Source organism: Bos javanicus, chromosome 24 (assembly GCF_032452875.1).
Source record: "Bos javanicus breed banteng chromosome 24, ARS-OSU_banteng_1.0, whole genome shotgun sequence".
Classification (NCBI taxonomy): domain Eukaryota; kingdom Metazoa; phylum Chordata; class Mammalia; order Artiodactyla; family Bovidae; genus Bos; species Bos javanicus.
The window spans coordinates 31,422,501-31,440,596 of NC_083891.1; the positions used below are offsets into that span (position 1 = coordinate 31,422,501).

The window sequence follows — 18,096 nt, forward strand, 5'->3', positions numbered from 1 at the left end:
CCGAGGGCCTGAAAGATGCAGGCATGGAGGGTGAAAAAGCAAACGCCTGGGGCGTGCGCGGGTGTCAGGGTAACGGCGGACGACGCTCGCGTTGGGGGAACTTGCTGGGAGACGCTCAGCTTCCTTCGGAGTCACTCTGAGCCAAGTACCGGGGACGAACCTCTTCCTCGTCACTTGGAAAGAACTTTCCGAGTTTGAGAGGAGAGTTTGATGTCAACCCGGGTTTAAGGGCTGCTGGAGGCTTCAGAAACCTCAGCGATGGGGAGGGGAGGCTTTTTATTTATTATTATTTTTTAAGTTTATTGAAGTTTGCACGATAGGTAGTTTTGCTCATCTGCAGTTTCTAGGCAGTCGGCTCGCCTGCCTTTGGAGTGAATTCCGGGTGAAAGTTCTGTTGATTGTGGTGCATGTGTTCCCCGGGCTTCCTAAAGAAGATTTATTCTCTTGCACGGAGGATTTTATGGGCGGTCAGAGAAGCTGTCAGTTGGCGGTATTCGCAAGGCAGTCTTTGACAAGTCGAATTGCAAAATAACTGGGACCGAGACCTGTGCAGTCCTTAAGTTAATAAGCAAAAGAAAAGAAAAATGGTAAGGAAAAATGAGTTAGAGGGCATTTTATTCTTTTGTTGAAATGTCATATCGCAAAAATATTCCCAGTATCTTCTCCATGAAGAAGCAGCATCTGTGTTTCAACTGCCAAGTTCTAAATAAAATGTTTACATTAAAAACAAAGATTTAGCTTCCATTTTCTGTGTGGGCACGGAACACAGTGGTGTTCTCCTCTGTCAGCTGCTTGGGAGGCTCCCAGAAGAGGGAATGGCCTCAGGTGGGCTGGCTGAGCTTTGGGGTGAGAAGCTGAAGACAGGCATAAAAATAGTACAGTCCTCACTGAAGAGTGGGTTTGTTTTTCTTCAGGGTATGCATTTACCTGGAAAAACACACATTGAGATGAGCAATGTCAGATGAGCCATTGTGATATTAGTATCGAGTTTGGAGCAGTAGAATGGCTTTCTAGGTGGCTCCTGTTAAATACCTGGCTTTTTCTTCACTATTTTCCTTTCCCTGTGTCTTCCAGGAAGGGTCTCCATGTTTTCAAAATGTATTTGAGGAGTGTTCTGTCCGTTAGATTGTCGGGAAGGTCACACTTGGATCATAGAAAAGCCAGGGAGGTATTATTATGATAGATATTCTGGCATAATAATAAGCAATGAGCTACACTTTACTGTCAGCAGGCATAGAAAGACAGCTTTGATTTTAAGTTTCTTTTATGAAGAACTGATTAGTAGTTTTGCAACTAAGAGATAAAATGGTGATTTTGTTAGCCGAGTGACAGTGTTTCAAAACCTTGCAGATTATACCAATTTGAAGGAGACAGTGGAAACCATGAAAATGCGATGTGCCCTTCTAAATAAAACATGAACTTCTGCATTCAGTCTGCAACTTGTCTCCATCCATACTATTTCTTTAATAAACAAGGTTTAAAAGATATTCCTGAATGTCTGTCACTTCTGATATCACAATTTGAAACCACTATCTCAGGGGAGTAGTTTACATAAGGCAGGTACAAACATTAAGAAATGACAGTTGAGTTGAAAGTTTTTGTTTTCAACCAAATGCTTAAAAATAATTCTACCAAATACTATTAATACTACCAAAAATTCTATTAATAGTTGAATTCATTTTGTGTATTCTCAGAAATTTAGTATTTCGAAAGAATGATTATGTTTACTTTAAAATTATACAGGGTTTTTTAATTTGCAGCAAACTTTTGTGTCATTGTCCTAATAACCCAACTCCTGGGAGAGGCTACCAGGTTTCTGGCTGCAGTGGAGCATACCCTGCTGGGTCTCCTTACCGCCTCCAAAGTGCATTAAAACTTGTACACCAGAAGTATTCATTTTTCTATATGTGAAAACTGTGAACTGTATTTTGAAACATGGAACTCTTTCATCCCTTCTGCCTCTCAAAGCCCTAGCATCAAAATTCTCTCAGTCCACACACAAAGTCAAGAAACTTACTCTGTCCTTATGCTACGAATCTTCAGAATAACCCTTTCTGTCTAATAACACAGAGTCTCAAAGCCAGTATCTAGAGGCATGGATGGTCAGGCAATGAAATGAGTCACCCTCTACCCCATTTGTATTAGTTGGACATTTATCTCCATTCCTGAGAGTAGATATGAGATGTGAGTAGATTACCTGCCTGAAAATAATTCTGCTGTCAGCTTGTTTTCTGAGATAGCAAATCAGTGGCATCAAATTGGTCAATTGTGACCTATTTCTATTTTTCCTTGATGGCTCTTTAGTCTGTTTCTTGTGGTGCTTCTCTGATGGAAGTTTCTCAAGCCTTTTACCTGCTAAAAACATTGTTTTTTGGAAATTTACTCCAAAAAAGCACTCATGAGAAGGAAAAAGTGGTCTACTTCGTCAAGGTGTGAGATATTCAGTAAGAGCCAAGTTATAAAGCTGGGCAGGAGAGAGGGGAGCACTTAGACATTTAAATGGCCAAGTTAAACACAAAACACAGTTAGGATATCTGGACCCTCAGGTGTTCATAAACCCATACCAGGGGTCTCTAGAGAGAGATGGTGGGAACCAGGCAGAAAGACAGCCCCAAAATGCCTTGTTTAACTTGGCTGTCACGGTAGCTAACCCTTTGTAACTTGGCACGTTTCGAAGTTATCACACTTAGAATTGACCTTTTTCCTTTTTCCCATTTACCTTCTTTTGTACTTATAAAGTGGCTCTTTTTTTCTCTTAAGGAGAAGTAATTTATTTAGAAATATAATGAAGTGGCAAAAATTCAGTTCGCAATTTAAAGAAGAAATGTAAACTATAGAATTTGAAAGAAAAGGCGATGGGTTTTAAATCCATAACCTTTTGAAAGTCAGAAAACCTATCTGTTAGGCTGTATTCTCTGGTGGAAAAGCTCTTGAAATTGTAGGTGTTAAAAGAGCCACTGCAGGGAGCTTGTACTACCTCCTAAATTTAATAGAAACATTAAACTCTCCAGTCCTTATTTAAACACATTTTTTTCAAAGTCAAAAATACATTTTCTTACAGGTAGACAGGTGAAGTATAACTAAAAAAACAAAAGAAAGTGATTCTCTTATACACTGTATGTTCTATTTCTTTTCTAAAAAAACTTTATCACTAGAGATTCAGGTTTGGTTTTGGAAATGATGCCATAGTAAGAAAAGAAGACTTAAAGCCTGCAATATAGATTTTTGCTCAGAACTACTTTTAAACAAATGAAGTATGACTCCCTTTTTTAATAACTAGATTTAACCTAAGGTAAGTTTTTTTTAATATTTAGGAAAGATATATATATATATATATATATATGTTCCTTTTCATAATTGTGAGGGCAAATTACTAAAATCTGCAGCACACAGCTACATGTGCATTTACTTTTGAATATGGATGTTAAAAAGCTTGGTTATTGGAAACTCTTCAGAAGCTGAGTGCTTGTACCTTTTTCCAACAGTTGCAGTTGGACTTTTCTGCATCTATCAAGCAGGCACTGTTCCTTCCCTCTTCCACCTCTAAATTATACTGACTAGATGTTGAAGTTGTTAAATTAATTATAGTCCAATCAGTAGACAATCCGACATAAACAAAAACAGCAATTACTGTTGGCATGCATCCCATGAGTGCTAGTCAAACTTGCAGAACTGATGGTCCAATGAGTGTTTTCCAAAATGCTAGTTTCACAATTTCAGCAGTTCTGGCAGCATCTTCTTAAAGGGAGGGGACAAAAATTCATAAGATTCCACTTGGCCTTAAAAACAAAAACATCTGTTTGATGCGTGAGTGGATTGTTGGCTTTTATTCATCCAGTCCAAAAAGGGCGAAACATAGGATATGGAACATAAAAGCATACATGTAAAAATGAAATTACAAAGGGATTCGAGATTAGCAGCTTTTTATAAAGCAAGCTGTTAATAATTCTTCTTTTTTGTTTTGCCAGAGTATTTCCATATCCCTTAAAATCCATTCTAGTTATTGACAGCAGTGATGCCTAATAGTGATGACAGAATTTTTCAACTTTTTGCTTCCAGTAATTATACTTGGTTCTTTCTGCTTGCTTGTTTGGGTCATTTCAAGTCTTATAGCATATTTGTAGGGTATATGTTTTCATTTTATAGGAATATTTTTGCTCCCTTTCTTTTATTTTTACAGGAAATTTGTTTTTGAGAATTGGCTTATCAGGTAAATTCTAGTGAAATACTTGTTGACACACATCGAAACATCAAAATACTTGCTTGAGTTTTCATTTTGATGTAAAACCAGGCAATCAGGAGAAAGAGGTTTTGATAGTAGAAAAAAGCAATTCTACCAAGATCAATTAAGAATTTTATGAAAGATCTGGTTTTTCTATTACTGTGCTTTATTAATTCATCTGACAGAATTCACATTGCTGGTTTAATGTCACTAATTCTCTTGCCATAGAATACATTCCTTATGGCTGGATTTAATGGATACCATGTTGAACTTTTATTTTTTAGAGAAAATGATTTTGAGACTTGCAACACTTGAAATATATTTTAGAAGCCTTATGGATTGTTTAAAATGTAAATGTTGTCATTAAGTAATATGTTGTAGAATGCTCTTGAATTGAATGAAATTTTGATACAAAGGCTGATATTCTGGCTAAGTATTTTCCCAGATGTATTTAATTTTTTTCTCCATTGACTCCTGTTGTGCAGTCAAAGGTTAAAGTTAGTTCTGTGGGGGAGTGGAGGTGGGGAGGGGGGAATGCTCGCAAGTTTCTAATCCAATTTCAATTAAATTTGAAATACGTTCCTGTTTTTTGTTTGGGGATTACATGGTACACTAGCTGGGATTGCATATACCTTGTTTGCTATAATGAAAGTGTACTTGTCTGATTTAAAATACGCTCTGCAACAATGTTATTACAAAGCAATTAAAACTTAAACATTAAAGTTAACATTAGTAAATTTAAATAGCTCTGTTATAGTATTAATCAAATAGTGTAAGGAAAGCTTTTAAATGGTTTAAATAATTATGCAACTCTTGGCATAAAAGCCTGACACAAGATAAATCTTTGAAAACTAAGTAGAGTCGTGGCTTTTTTTTTTTTTTTTAAACTTTAATTTTAGGCAGCTTGGGCTTTTAGCATGCATCACACTCCACCTCTAGTATAAGTAATTATGCCAGTTTAGTAATTATTAGAGATGAAAGAAATTCAGTAAGATACGAATTCTTTAAAACTTCAGTAGCTTCAGTTTTAGCGGGGATAATGATCAAGCAGCAGTCATCCGGCTGTCTGGGGACCCTGCCACAGCTACAGGCACTGAGCTGATCTTGGGGGTATCATTGTAATGGCAGCACACACTACAGTTGGCATTTCTACTCTCAATGCCTGATTGCAGAGGTTTATAATTTGCTCATTAAAAAAAAAAAATCCAGATTCAAATATGACTGTCTAAAAATTCCACTTTCTTGGAAGACTGAAAGAAAAAAAGGATAAATGCATACCTTTAAAAATTATTATTGTTGGACACCATATATTTTAATTTTATGGGATAGTAAATGCTTTGAAAAATTCTGAAATGAAAAATATATATGTAAATTTGTCAACTATATGATTGTGTTGAACATGTGTCGAGCATTTCAAGTCTTGCTTTCAAACAAAGGTGATTTGGTTTGGAAAACATACTCTTCATGCAAAAGCATAACTGTCTCCCACTGAATATGGTCCAGTGATGGACATTCAGAATATTCATTTTCCTAATTCTGCAGGAGTTATGTTTTGGTATTTCATTTTCAACAACATTTTTATATATGTGAAATCAAATGGTTTCAGTTATCACAACTCAATAGGAAATAGACACACACACAAACATAGTCTGATGTTCTATTTAAAATACAGTTTGGTCAGCAAATTCATATGTATTAATTACTTTTTAAGGAAAAAAATGGATTGAATTGGATTTGGCCTAATAAAAATTGGCATCATTGTAAAGAATAGAGTTTCTTTTTAGGAATTAAAACCAGGTTACCATTGAAATTCATTATTTCACTGAAGTTATTTCTCCTCTCTTTCTCAAGATTGGCTTGTCCCCAAATTTCTTGTCCCATCAGTGCATTTTGATGGAAAGTTATTTACCTGACTAGAATGAAGGCGATAAGGGTTCTTGTTCTCAAGTATAGATAGCTCTGTATATTCATATAGAGTACAATTGTGAAAACCCATGAAGAGCTGAAGGGTCCATAAGTTGAATGATAAATTGCGGTACTATAGGGGGTGCTGTGACCAGGACTCTAAAAAATTACAACTTTTAAAACAATATATTGACTTTTAGAAACAAATTCTAGTATTTCAGGCATGTTCCTTAATACTATTCTTTTCTTTCACAATAGAACCAGATCAGGTCTAGTACATGTGTGAGTGTGTGTGGGTGTGTGTGCATGCACACTCAGTTGTGTCTGATTCTTTGCAACCCCATGGACTGTACCGCGCCAGACTCTTCTGTCCATGAAATTTTCCAGGCAAGCATACTGAAGTGGGTTGCACTCTAAGGGGTCAAACCTGAGCCTGCTATGTCTTCTACACTGGCAGGCAGATTCTTTGCCACTGCGCCACCTGGGAAGCCTGTGTGAATATGACTAAACAGTAATTGCTTCCAGCCCTTCTATTGATGTAGTGTATCTCAATTTTAGAAGTTTATTAGGCATACCCTTTCTCTCAGTAGTATTCACAATTTAGTCTTTTCTTATTTTTTATACATTTAAAAAAGGCAATTAAGTATTCACAAACATCACTTGACCTATCAAGTATCAGTAAAGCTGAGAGAGAACTATTGGTTGGTAAGGTGATGCCATCATGAGTTTGAGTGAATGTTTTGTTCATTAACTGGTATACGGAGTCTGAAATTGCTATGTGGAGGCTGGTTTGGGGCTGTCAGTGTGCAAAAGGAAAAGTTAGATGCACTTTTTTGTGGCCATTAGGCAGGAGTGAAAAAGAACTATGGACTCAAGGGAATGCATATTAATTCCTGGAAAGAGTTGAAAATAAAAACAGAAACAATTAGCTATGGTCATAAGTATTGTGACTTGGATATTAGTGTACCTGTAAGGACATGGCTTGCAGTGGAGATGGCTCACAGAGGGTGAGCTCTTCTTTGCCGTCTGCACATTTTGGCAAGTCACTTACCCTCTGTTCTCCAGGTTCAGATTTCTTCTCTGTAGACCAAAGGGGCTCATTTAATGATTCAAAAAGCTCTTTGTTGTTTGTTTTTTCTAGTGCTCATTTGTCCGTGCACACTGCTAGTTCCAGATATTCAGTTGTGAACTAGACGTAAGCTTGGCTCTTATGAAGCATTATAGTCTAGAAAATCGGATGAGGTTTTACATATGTTCCATTGCTTTTTAATTTAGGAGAAGGCCACCATGCAGGTGGTGGGAGATATGTGTGTTTGGTATATGCTCTTTAGTATGTATGATATTCACTGTTTAGCAAGTTGGGTCAGTTTAAAAAGTTAGATAAAATGATCTTCAAAAACATTTTTGGCACTAAAAGTTTGGTGGGTTATCCTTTTTGAGAAAAGTGAGCTTTGTTTTCTCTTATGATTAAGAGTTAGATATACTCACTTGAATTGAAACCGCTAAATACATAGAATATTTGTTTCCAACTCTTTTTGGATTTTTTCAAAATCTTTTAGCCCTCCTAAAAGATCTAGGTAGTTGTTTCTAGTAATAATGTTTCTAATAATAACCTATATAATGTTTCTTTTTTTATATATAATGTTTCTAAAAGTTAATAGTGAGATACTGAAGGCAATTTTATAAAATTTTCAGAGAATTTGTGGCATTCTTGAAATAATTGAAGGCTCTTGGAGAATGTGTGTATTATTCAAAAACAGTGAAACAAAGCCTCAGTTAGGAGTCCCTCCTGTACAAAATTGAGGTGAAACAAGTCAAGAGGAATTCATTCCATTAAATATTCAGGAATAGAACACTAAAGAATGAAACAAGTTGGTATTGAAACGTTCACAATGCAGGTTTAATTATTTTTCCCCAGGGAAATAGGTGAATGCCTTGAAATAAACTTTGACAGAGTCACAGATCTTAAGCATAGGACAATTTAGGGATAATGATAGTGGATGTCTTGATGGTCTTCATGTTCATAGACATGAGTGCACAATCAGTGGTGATGGGGGAGTGTAACTGACCGGAGAAAAAGACGATTCATAGGAAATCCCTTTTGCCTCCTCCAAAATCACACAGGTCATTTATGTAAGTATTGCATCATTATACCAAATTTTTAATCTTCAAAATAAAACCATTACAAGATAATAACACCATTTTATAGCTCCTGTTAAATGTTTTTTATATTTGCTGATTTGCATATTTTGAAATCCAATATGAGTGCGATGGGCTGGCCCACCCTGGGATGGCTTCCCAGCTCTGTCTGCCTCTGGGTACCTCAGGCCAGGAGGGGGTCAGTCAGGTGTCTGACTTGTCCTAAGTGCTCAGTAAATGTCCATGGAACCAAAATCATTTATTATTTTTTTAACCAAAGAAATGTGTTGATGACTTCTGAGTTCCCTTCTCTCTCTAACATCATAGAATTCTCATATTGAGAAATTGTAATTCTTGCAAGTTGATCAATAATTCATATTAATGGGGCAGGCATGCTTTTAAAATTGTGAACTTGATTGAGTTGTAGCTGGTGGAAAAAAAAATCAAACAGCAGAGGTTAGATGGTCTTAACTTCTCACTGTGATTTCTTGTCCAGACTCTCTATTTAAGGAACTAACATAGAAAGACACATGTGTTACACACGAAACCATTCTCAGGGCCTTTATAAGGAAGCTGACTTGGTTCAAACTCAGTTCAAATTCTGCAATTTCCATAGAGCAGTTTGCAGGTTTTAGAGAAGAACCTTGGGCCAGTGACCAATTCACCCCACTAGGGGTTTGTCATATCTTAACTTGGAGCAGCCCTAACAGCGGCAGCTTCTTTGGTCTAGAATTTGTGTGTACATGAGTGTGAGTGACCAACTCTATGTTTGCCTGGCTCTCACATGGATTTTTGCAGTGGGAATAGCTGTGAACCTGCAGCTGTACAAGGTCAAAGTGTTTTGCTTTAAAGATAGCATTTTAATTTAGTTTGACTTACCCTGGTTCCTCATCTTCAATTCATGTCCATCCACTTGCCCAAATGCTAGTACCATTTTCGTGAAGCAACATTTCCCAAACCTTTAATGATTTTCCTAGCTTCATTACTCTAGGCTTAGACTGTGGATTCTCAGGTTGGTTTTGTACCATGATAAGGGTTTGCATAGTGTTTTCGTTTCTTAAGGTTCATCTCACATCTTCTGTGGGGCTTTTTCTGACCTGCCGGAGTTAAAGTGCCTCCTCTCTTTATTATCTCTTGCATAGCTCATATACTGTAGAAACTATAACACTAACTTGGTTTTCTGGTTTGTTGATAAGCCCTTTGAGAGCAGCGTTCAGTGTTTTATTCTCTTTGAATCCCCATATCCTAAAACGAGATAGTAAGCAAACAAACTTACAAAGGCATTCATGCGCTCATGTGTTTAATAAACAAATACTTACTGCACATTCATCATTTTCCAGTCCTAGAGTGCTAGGAGTTGGGGATGCTGTGAAGGAGACAGACAGGGTCTGTGTTCTTGTGAAGTCACAGTCAAGCAATGGAAACACATTAAATACACGATTCAACAGATTCCAGTAATTTATAATTAGGTGGAGGGAAAGCCCCAGGTGTTATGCAAACATTTCAGAAAGATATGAGTGAGGTCAGGAAAGGATCCTGAAGGAAGCACTTTCAAACCAAATCTGAGGTTTAATATGTTTTTAAATGCAAACTATTGAGCATGCTCATGATTCTACGGGAATTCTTATTGAGCACCAGTTATGTGTCAGGTGCTAAGGATACAGTCAGAAACAAGTCAGACCCAGTTGTTCGTGGTTTTCACAGAGCTAACAGTCTATGAAGACATGTTCAGATGACTCTGTGTCCCTCTTAGAACAGAATAGAATTTAATTACTTAACTGTGTACAATTGAATAAATTTCCAACCCTATGAACTGTAGCCCACCAGGCTCCTCTGTCCATGAAATTCTCCAGGCAAGAATACTAGAGGATAGCCATTCCCTTCTCCAGGAGATCTTTCCAACCCAGGCATCGAACCCGGGTTACCTTCATTACAGGCAGATTCTTTACTTTCGGAGCCCATGTGTCCTTCTTAAGGTTGTGTAACTCCAAACTATACTTAGTTTTGCAACAGTATACTTGCAATTCATACAAATGGTATCTGTTATATTATTTGCACATGACTAGCTTGTATACAGGGGGAAGGCAATGGCACCCCACTCCAGTACTTTTGCCTGGAAAATCCCATGGACCGAGGAGCCTGGTAGGCTGCAGTCCATGGGGTCGCTAAGAGTCGGACACGACTGAATGACTTCACTTTCACTTTTCACTTTCATGCATTGGAGAAGGAAATGGCACCCCACTCCAGTGTTATTGCCTGGAGAATCCCAGGGACGGGGAGCCTGGTGGGCTGCCGTCTATGGGGTTGCACAGAGTTGGACACGACTGAAAAGACTTAGCAGCAGTAGCAGCTTGTATACAAGTTCTGGCCATCCTTTGTACATGGGCTGGTTTTTCCACTCTATGTAAACTCTATTCATTGAGTTTTTCATCACTTAGATCTATCTATTCTTCCAAATATCTGGATTTCTTATAATTCTTATAATGCTGTCTAAATATGGGATGTTGTTGTTGTTCAGTAACTAAGTTATGTTTGATTCTTTGTGACCCCATGGACTGCAACACGCCAGGTTCCCTGTCCTTCACGTTCTCCTGGAGTTTCCTCAGATTCATATCCATTGAGTCGGTGATGCCATACAACCATTTCATCCTTTGCTGCCCCCTTCTCCTTTTGCCTTCAGTCTTTCCCAGCATCAGTGTCTTTTCCAATGAGTTGGCTCTTCACATCAGGTGGCTAAAGTATTAGAGCTTCAGCCTTGGCATCAGTCCTTCCAGTGAATATTCAGGGTTGATTTCCTTTAGGAATGACTGGTTTGATCTCCTTGCTGTCCAAGGGACTCTCAAGAGTCTTCCCCAGCACCACAATTCAAAAGCATCAATTCTTTAACACTCAGCCTTCTTTATGGGATAAACTCATTCATTTGGCATCATTAGACAATTTAAAACTCTTTTCTCCATTTCACCTCAATATATACAAATCATGTAATATGTTTCTGCTTATGATCTTTGCAAATTCTTAGCACAATTTCCACATCAAGGAACTTGGTAAATATTAGAATATGACAATGCATCAGCAATTCATGAGTATATTCTTGATTGAAAAATTACGTAGAAAAACTGTAGAAAGATGATAAAAACCAGTAATCTACCTACCAACAGTTTTTTTTTTTCCACTTTCAGCTCACATTTTTTTGACAGTTCTGTTGTCTCTATTCACGGTGGTATTATTCATGAAGTCCCAACAGACAGTCTGTGAGAGGATGTTTGAATCTGCGTATATCCAACCCTTATCGCCATCCACATAATTCTCCAAGCCAGGTCATAGTGAGAGGCCTCTATACCCTGGACAGGCTAATAGAGTCCCCCACCCCCAAGCTGTCTGGAAATGGAGCGTTCCTATGAAACCTTTTGTATAGGGACTGGTGTATAGCGAAGAAGCAATTACCTTAGGACACATCTTGCCAACAGATGCACAAAATAAATCGAGATAAAGCACAGATGCTCACAGACACAGTTCAAAGCTCTGGCGGCCTGATGCAGAGATGCCCAGTGTAGTTCCTGGGAACGGAGTGTGGTGGTGCCACTCTTGCTCTGGGAGGGTGCACTGCCTTTATAACAGCTGGACTCGCTGCAAAACAAATGTGCTGAATGCTGTTTTTCCACTGCACCTTCTTTTTTAAAATCAAAAATCTTATTTGGATTTCTTTCAGTTGGAAAAAGCAGGTACCTGTGTAGATCTTTCGTAAAATCCAAGCGGCAGAAAGTGAGCTTTCGAAAAGCCAGAGATAATGGTGATGTGTTGCCCCTTAACGCAACTCACTAAGACTTCTTGAAATATCTGTCCCCCTGTTATTTAGAGAGGAGGAGGATTTTAATGATAATGTCCTTTGGCAGTGAACTGAACCGTTTTTAGATGGCAGTGCATTTATGTGGGGATCTTGGATACATTTTATTCCCAAATGAAAGGTGGTACTCTCTGTGTTGTCCACCCTAAGTGTACTTCCTAAAAATTCCTCCCTGTCAACACTTAGTACCTTTGTTCTAACAACTCTATCCATTGTATGGTGTTCTGTCATTTAAAGATTGAAGGCAGGAGGAGAAGGAGAACAGAGGATAAATTGGTTGGATGGCATCACGGACTCAATGGACATGAGTTTGAGTAAGTTCCGGGAGTTGGAGCCTGGTGGAGGAGGAAGCCTGGTGTGCTGCAGTCCATGGGGTTGCAAAGAGTCAGATACGACTGAGCGACTGAACTGAATTTATTTGTTTATTTTACTATTTACAAATGTTGCTTCAATGAGCCTGCACCCATCCTTGCTAACATGTGTGATTATGTACATGGTGTAAATTCCTAAAAATGGAATTTCTGGATAGAGAGAACACACATTTAACATTTTGATAGATCCTGCACATGTGCGCTCCACAGAGGTAACACCAGTTCACACTGCTGTTAGCAGCAGGATTAGAGAGTGCCTATGTTTAAATACTTTATCTTTACTGATGTGGCTTGTGAAATAAACATTGACATTTTAATGAACATTTATATAATTATAAGCATTTTTTCATATGTTTATATACCATTTGTATTTATTTTTCTGTGAATTGTCTTTTTATTTCTTTTGCCCTTTTATCTTTTCATTTGAAAAAGCAGCTCATATGAATAAGAAAATTAGTCCTTTTTTTTGACATACATACTGCAAATAATTTCCCTACTTTGGCTTTTGACTTTGTGGGTGGGTAATTCTTTTTTCTTTTGCCACAGAGAAATTTAAATATTTTAATTTTCAGTTTTGTCAGGCTTTTCCTTGTAACTCATAGAGATTGTATGTGACATAGAAAGGTTTTTTCTTTTTCCTGATCATTTATTTAGTTTCATCTTCTTATTACACTGGCTTCAGAGCCTGTCTGCCCCTCTTCACCCTTCTGGATCCAGCACCTAAGCATATTTTTGGAAATAAAATAGATGCTTAGCAAATATTTAATAATGGGTCAATAAAGTATGGTGGTTAAGAGCATGAGTGTTAAGTCAGACTCCCTGAGTTGAAATTTCAATCTTGTTTACCCTGTGCAAATTATGAAATAACATGAAACTACAGTTTCTGTGTCTAGAAGTGAGGGATTGTGTGTGTGTGCTCAATCACTTGAAACGCGTCCAACTCTTTGCAACCTCATGGTCCCGCCAGCTTCCTCTGTCCGTGGGATTTTCAAGGCAAGAATACTGGAGTGGGTTGTCATGCTCTCCTCTAGGAGCTCTTCCCGACCCATGGATCAAATCCATGTCTCCTGTACTGCAGGCAGATTCTTTACCACTGAGCTACCCGGGAAGCCCCAAGTGAGGGTATTACCCTAATTCATAGGGTTGTTGTGAGAATTCAGTTAATCCATATAAGCTCTTAGAATAGTCTCTGTCAGATAAGAAATACCTAGTTCATGTTTCTTATTCTCATTCTCAAAGGTCTTCTCGCTTTGGGGGGAAACCCTTCATCCTATGGGGACATGTCTTTTCTTTGGATTTCCAGGTACCTGTCTGGCTGGACACAGTTTTCAGAGACCTGACTTGGGTGGGTCCGTTGTGGATGTCTTTGTTGGATCCAGTCCTCCATGACCCATCCTTTCCCACTGGCCAAAACAGCTCTTGATTCCAAGCTCCACTTTGTTCTGCCAGTGTAGAGAGAGTTCTGAAGGAAAAATTCCTGCAGAAATTCCAATTAAAAGATAATGGAAACATAAAGTGGAGCTAATTAATTTTGGAGCCTCTGCCATCTTCTCGGTACATCAGGCCTTTGTCTTTGTGGTTCTTTGCGAGAGGGCCGATGCTAAATGCTCATTTGCAAAGGTAGGCTAATTGTTCTTGGGAGAGGAGCCAGAGACAAATAATTCACATATCATTATGAAGGTTTAATCATAGTAGGTTTATTAATAATCCTTAAATTAAAAAGGTAAATCTGGGCTTGGGTTTGCAAAGGAATTAGTTGAACAAGGGGATGATTTTCTGTATCACCGTACCCATCAGTAAATTGATCTAGAAGCAACTTCTTCTGGGCTTCAGCTGTGTTGTCTAGGAGCAGAGTGAGTAGAGGATGTGAAGACGGAATGTGTCTGCTGTCTGGATGTTACCTACCAGTCTGTGTCTGGCTGTGTCTAGCTGCTGCTTTAATTTTATGGGAAACCTTATTTGGGAGCCGATTGTCTGAGTTTTCTTTCCTCTTCATTTCTTCTCCATTCTTTGCTGCAGTAAGTCCTAATGGTTCAGTTTGCTTTCTTTTTATTTCCCCTTGCCTTCCCTTGCTCATTGAGTTGCCAACCCTTTCTGTGCTTAGTTCATGAAATCACCCAGTTCCCACTCCCAGATTGCTGGGCTTCAGCTGTCCCTTTGGGCTTTAGAAACCCAGCCTGTGCTTTGCCCGCTGGTTGACCTCAGCACTCATTTGTCTGATGCTCTGGCTAGACACGACCATGTCTTTTTATTTTAACTAAAAGATAACTGTCGTAAAGTTGTCTTTCTGTACAGACAGAGCCAAAAACCTTAATACATCTGATCAGACGACTTTCAAATATCCATTTATACTTTTTTTCCTTCAACCTTAGTGCTAAATGAAGTGAAAGAAATAGTAATTGAAAATCGGGGTGGAGAGAGTCAAGAGGATTGTGCGAGGCCACTTCTAATGAGTGGAATATCCTTAAATGATAGTAAGTGATGAAAGAAATTCCACTTCAAGATAATTTAAAATAGATATTCTAGAAGACACTTTTGAAAGGGCTGGGGGTGCTGTTCAGTTTCCTGACAGGTCGGCGTTGTCTGGGGCTGAAGGTCTTATTAGAGAAGAGTTTAGAGCCTGGGAGATGCAGTGGTCCGGGCAGGGCAAGGATGCTGGATTTTCCCTGACGTCTCCAAGACTGGAGGATCCTCTGTGCCCCATCCGAATCACACCAGGGCTTTGTGACAGAACAGGAAAGAGTCTCAGTCTCTTGACTTCTGATTCTAGGAATGGCATCTCATGGCTGTACACATTCCAGACTGTGGATGCTAAAGTGACTTTCCCCATCCTTCTCAGCTGCCTAACAGAAGCCAGAGTCGGGGCCCCCTGCCCTGAGAATCGCCTTCCTTAGTCTAGTGTTAGCTGTCAAGGTCTCAGACTTGTGTGGTCTATGCACCACCAGTGTGTCCCAGTGAGTTGATCTGAGGGATGCCATGCCTGATCACTTGTGTTTGAATTCTGCATGTTATGAAACCTCTAAGCCTCCTTCTGAGCTTCCCTGGTGGCTCAGATGGTAAAGAATCTGTCTGCAACGCAGTATACACAGGGGATGCGGGTTCAGTCCCTGGGTCAGGAAGATCCCCTGGAGAAGGAAATTGCTACCCACTCCAGTATTCTTACCTGGAGAATTCCATGGACAGAGGAGCCTGGTGGGCTACAGTCCATGCGGTTTCAAAGAGTTGGACACGACTGAGCAACTAACATCGGCCACCGCGGTCCCCTTTGGTGTTCTCTTTTGCTTTAAGCATTTTGATCTTAGTTCCTTCTACTATTTCACCCCACCCCCCACAAGTTACTTCTACAAGGAAAAAAAAGATATTAGTCAGCTACACCTGGGAGAGAATTGAAAGCAGTGGATACCTGACAAATCCCTAATTGTGTGATTAAAGGCTTTGTTGTTGTTCAGTCGCTCAGTAGTTTCAAGACTTTAGCTTCTGATAAAAAAAAAAAAAAATCTCATGCCTCAGAAAGCTGATCTGGGAGATATTTTTGAGGAGGTGGGCATGGGGTGCTCGAGTGAGGGATCCAGGAGTGTTTTCCCATTGCTGGTGAGATCTCAGCAGAAATACCCCCTTGCAGAGGTTCAGTGGCCTTTCAAAGGCATTATTCTGGATGCTCTCCCTCAAAGGTGAAGATGGAGCCCTCCCCCAGTCTGAGTGATGGGAGGAAATGAGTGATGGCAGTGCCTGCACAGTTAGAGCAGTGCATCTGACTTTGGGCTAAACAGCTTCCTGTAATGTCATACTGGATGTTGTTATTTAGTCACTACATTGTGTCTGACTCTTTGCGACCCCCTGGACTGTAACCTGCCAGGCTCCTCTGTCCATGGAATTCTCCAGGCAAGAATACTGGAGTGGGTTGCCATTTCTTCCTCCAGGGGATCTTCCCGACCCAGGGTTGGAACTCTTGTCTCCTGCGTTGGCAGGCGGATTCTTTACCACTGAGCCACCAGGGAAGCCCAAGTGTCATATTAGCTGTTTTCAATCCAGTGTGCGGAGAAGCTAGGGGAAAAAGAAATTCATATTTCCCACTGGCAGGTTACCATCCTGAAGCAGTGTCTGTGTTCTCCCATTTGAAATATGCCACTTTTCCCTGAAAATTTTCTTTGTTTTTGTGACAAGATGGACACACGTGTTGGGGATGCACTGTGCTGGGAGCTGGTGGGACATTGATGCCATCTGTGGAGGGAACTGGGCATGACCCATCACCATCCCTGAAGAAATGATGCCAGTTCTGATGTCTTAGAGATGATGTTTTAGAGATGGCACGTATTTTAAAAAAATGTTGGTTAAATATAAACTTTCAAAATTGCAAGCAGCAAGTAGTAGAATTGACAAGATTAATGATTAGTGTTCTTATTATTATTTTAAGAAAATAGGGTGTGATCTGGCTCACCATCTGAGAGCATGTTCCTTTTCCAGTGAAATCTATTTATTAATATATTACATATATGTGTGTGTGTGTATATTCTGCTTATTAAAGCATATGGTAAAAAAAATGATTAACTATGGGTATTTATCAGCCATTCTACCCTATGTTTGATTGATTTAGTTGATTTTACTTTATGCATATTTGGGGATTGTCTGATGATAAATCATCGTTTGAAATATGTCTCTGTATATGTATATATATTTATTTCTTGACAAATCAGGATTGAAACAATGTAAGTGGGAATGTATTTCCACAAGCGACTATTAATTTATAGTTACTAAGATAATAGCATACACGTTCACTTTCAGTTCTATCTGGGTAGCTCTGTAAATTGTGTATTGATTATGTTAATGACACTGGTGTCTTTATTACTTGTCTGCAGATCCATGCAGATGGAATGCACATTTGGCAAGGTTGTCATTCTGTAAGAAAAGGTACATTATTAAAATCTGCTTTTTGGAGAGATTGCATTAGAATTAAAAAAAACATTGATTAAACTCATAGGGAAATGTAAGTAGTTGTGTTCTAGGAAATAAAAAGTGCAGTTAAAAAGTTTTTTAAAAGGATGCTCATTTGTTTCCTTTGTTTCAAATTCCTTAAGGAAAGTGTTTCAGAAATGGTACTTAATCAATAATGATCTATTTTTATAGTTTATTTTGGTTATGTGGCTTTATTTGTTTTGTTTATCAGGCTGAAGGAAATTTAGACATTTAGGTTTGCCTATATTTTTAAATTTATTAGCCCAACTAGAGGGGAACAAAATGAATTTCTTTTTTTCCCATTGCATATAAATTTTCTTGTATTTTGTAATAGCTCATAAGCCATAAATCACAGCCTCACTTTTTGCTCTAATCTTTCATTGTACAAACATGTACCTTATTTTACAGGGTCTTTCTCTTTCCTTCTTTCTTTGTTGCTGAGCCATTAAGTTACCAAAGAAGTTATTTAGAAACTGCTTTCTTATCTTCCTGAATGGGATCATTTCTTAGAAATGTGGGCTGTCCACTTACTTGTGTGCCAGCTTGAAAGGAAAGAAAAAATCTTTTAACATGTTTTTTTAAAATCATTTTCCACTCTATATTTTAATGGCAGTTTGATCCCCAGTTTGTTTGAGAACAGTTGGCCCTTTGGAAGGAGAAAA

The 18,096-nt window shown here is 38.7% G+C and overlaps 1 protein-coding gene across 4 annotated transcripts in view; it reads left to right on the plus strand.

Moving 5' to 3' along the window:
* The window catches only part of ZNF521 (zinc finger protein 521), a 312,704-nt gene that overhangs the window by 2,859 nt on the left and 291,749 nt on the right, over positions 1 to 18,096 (plus strand). The gene's annotated exons all lie outside the window — the stretch shown is intronic.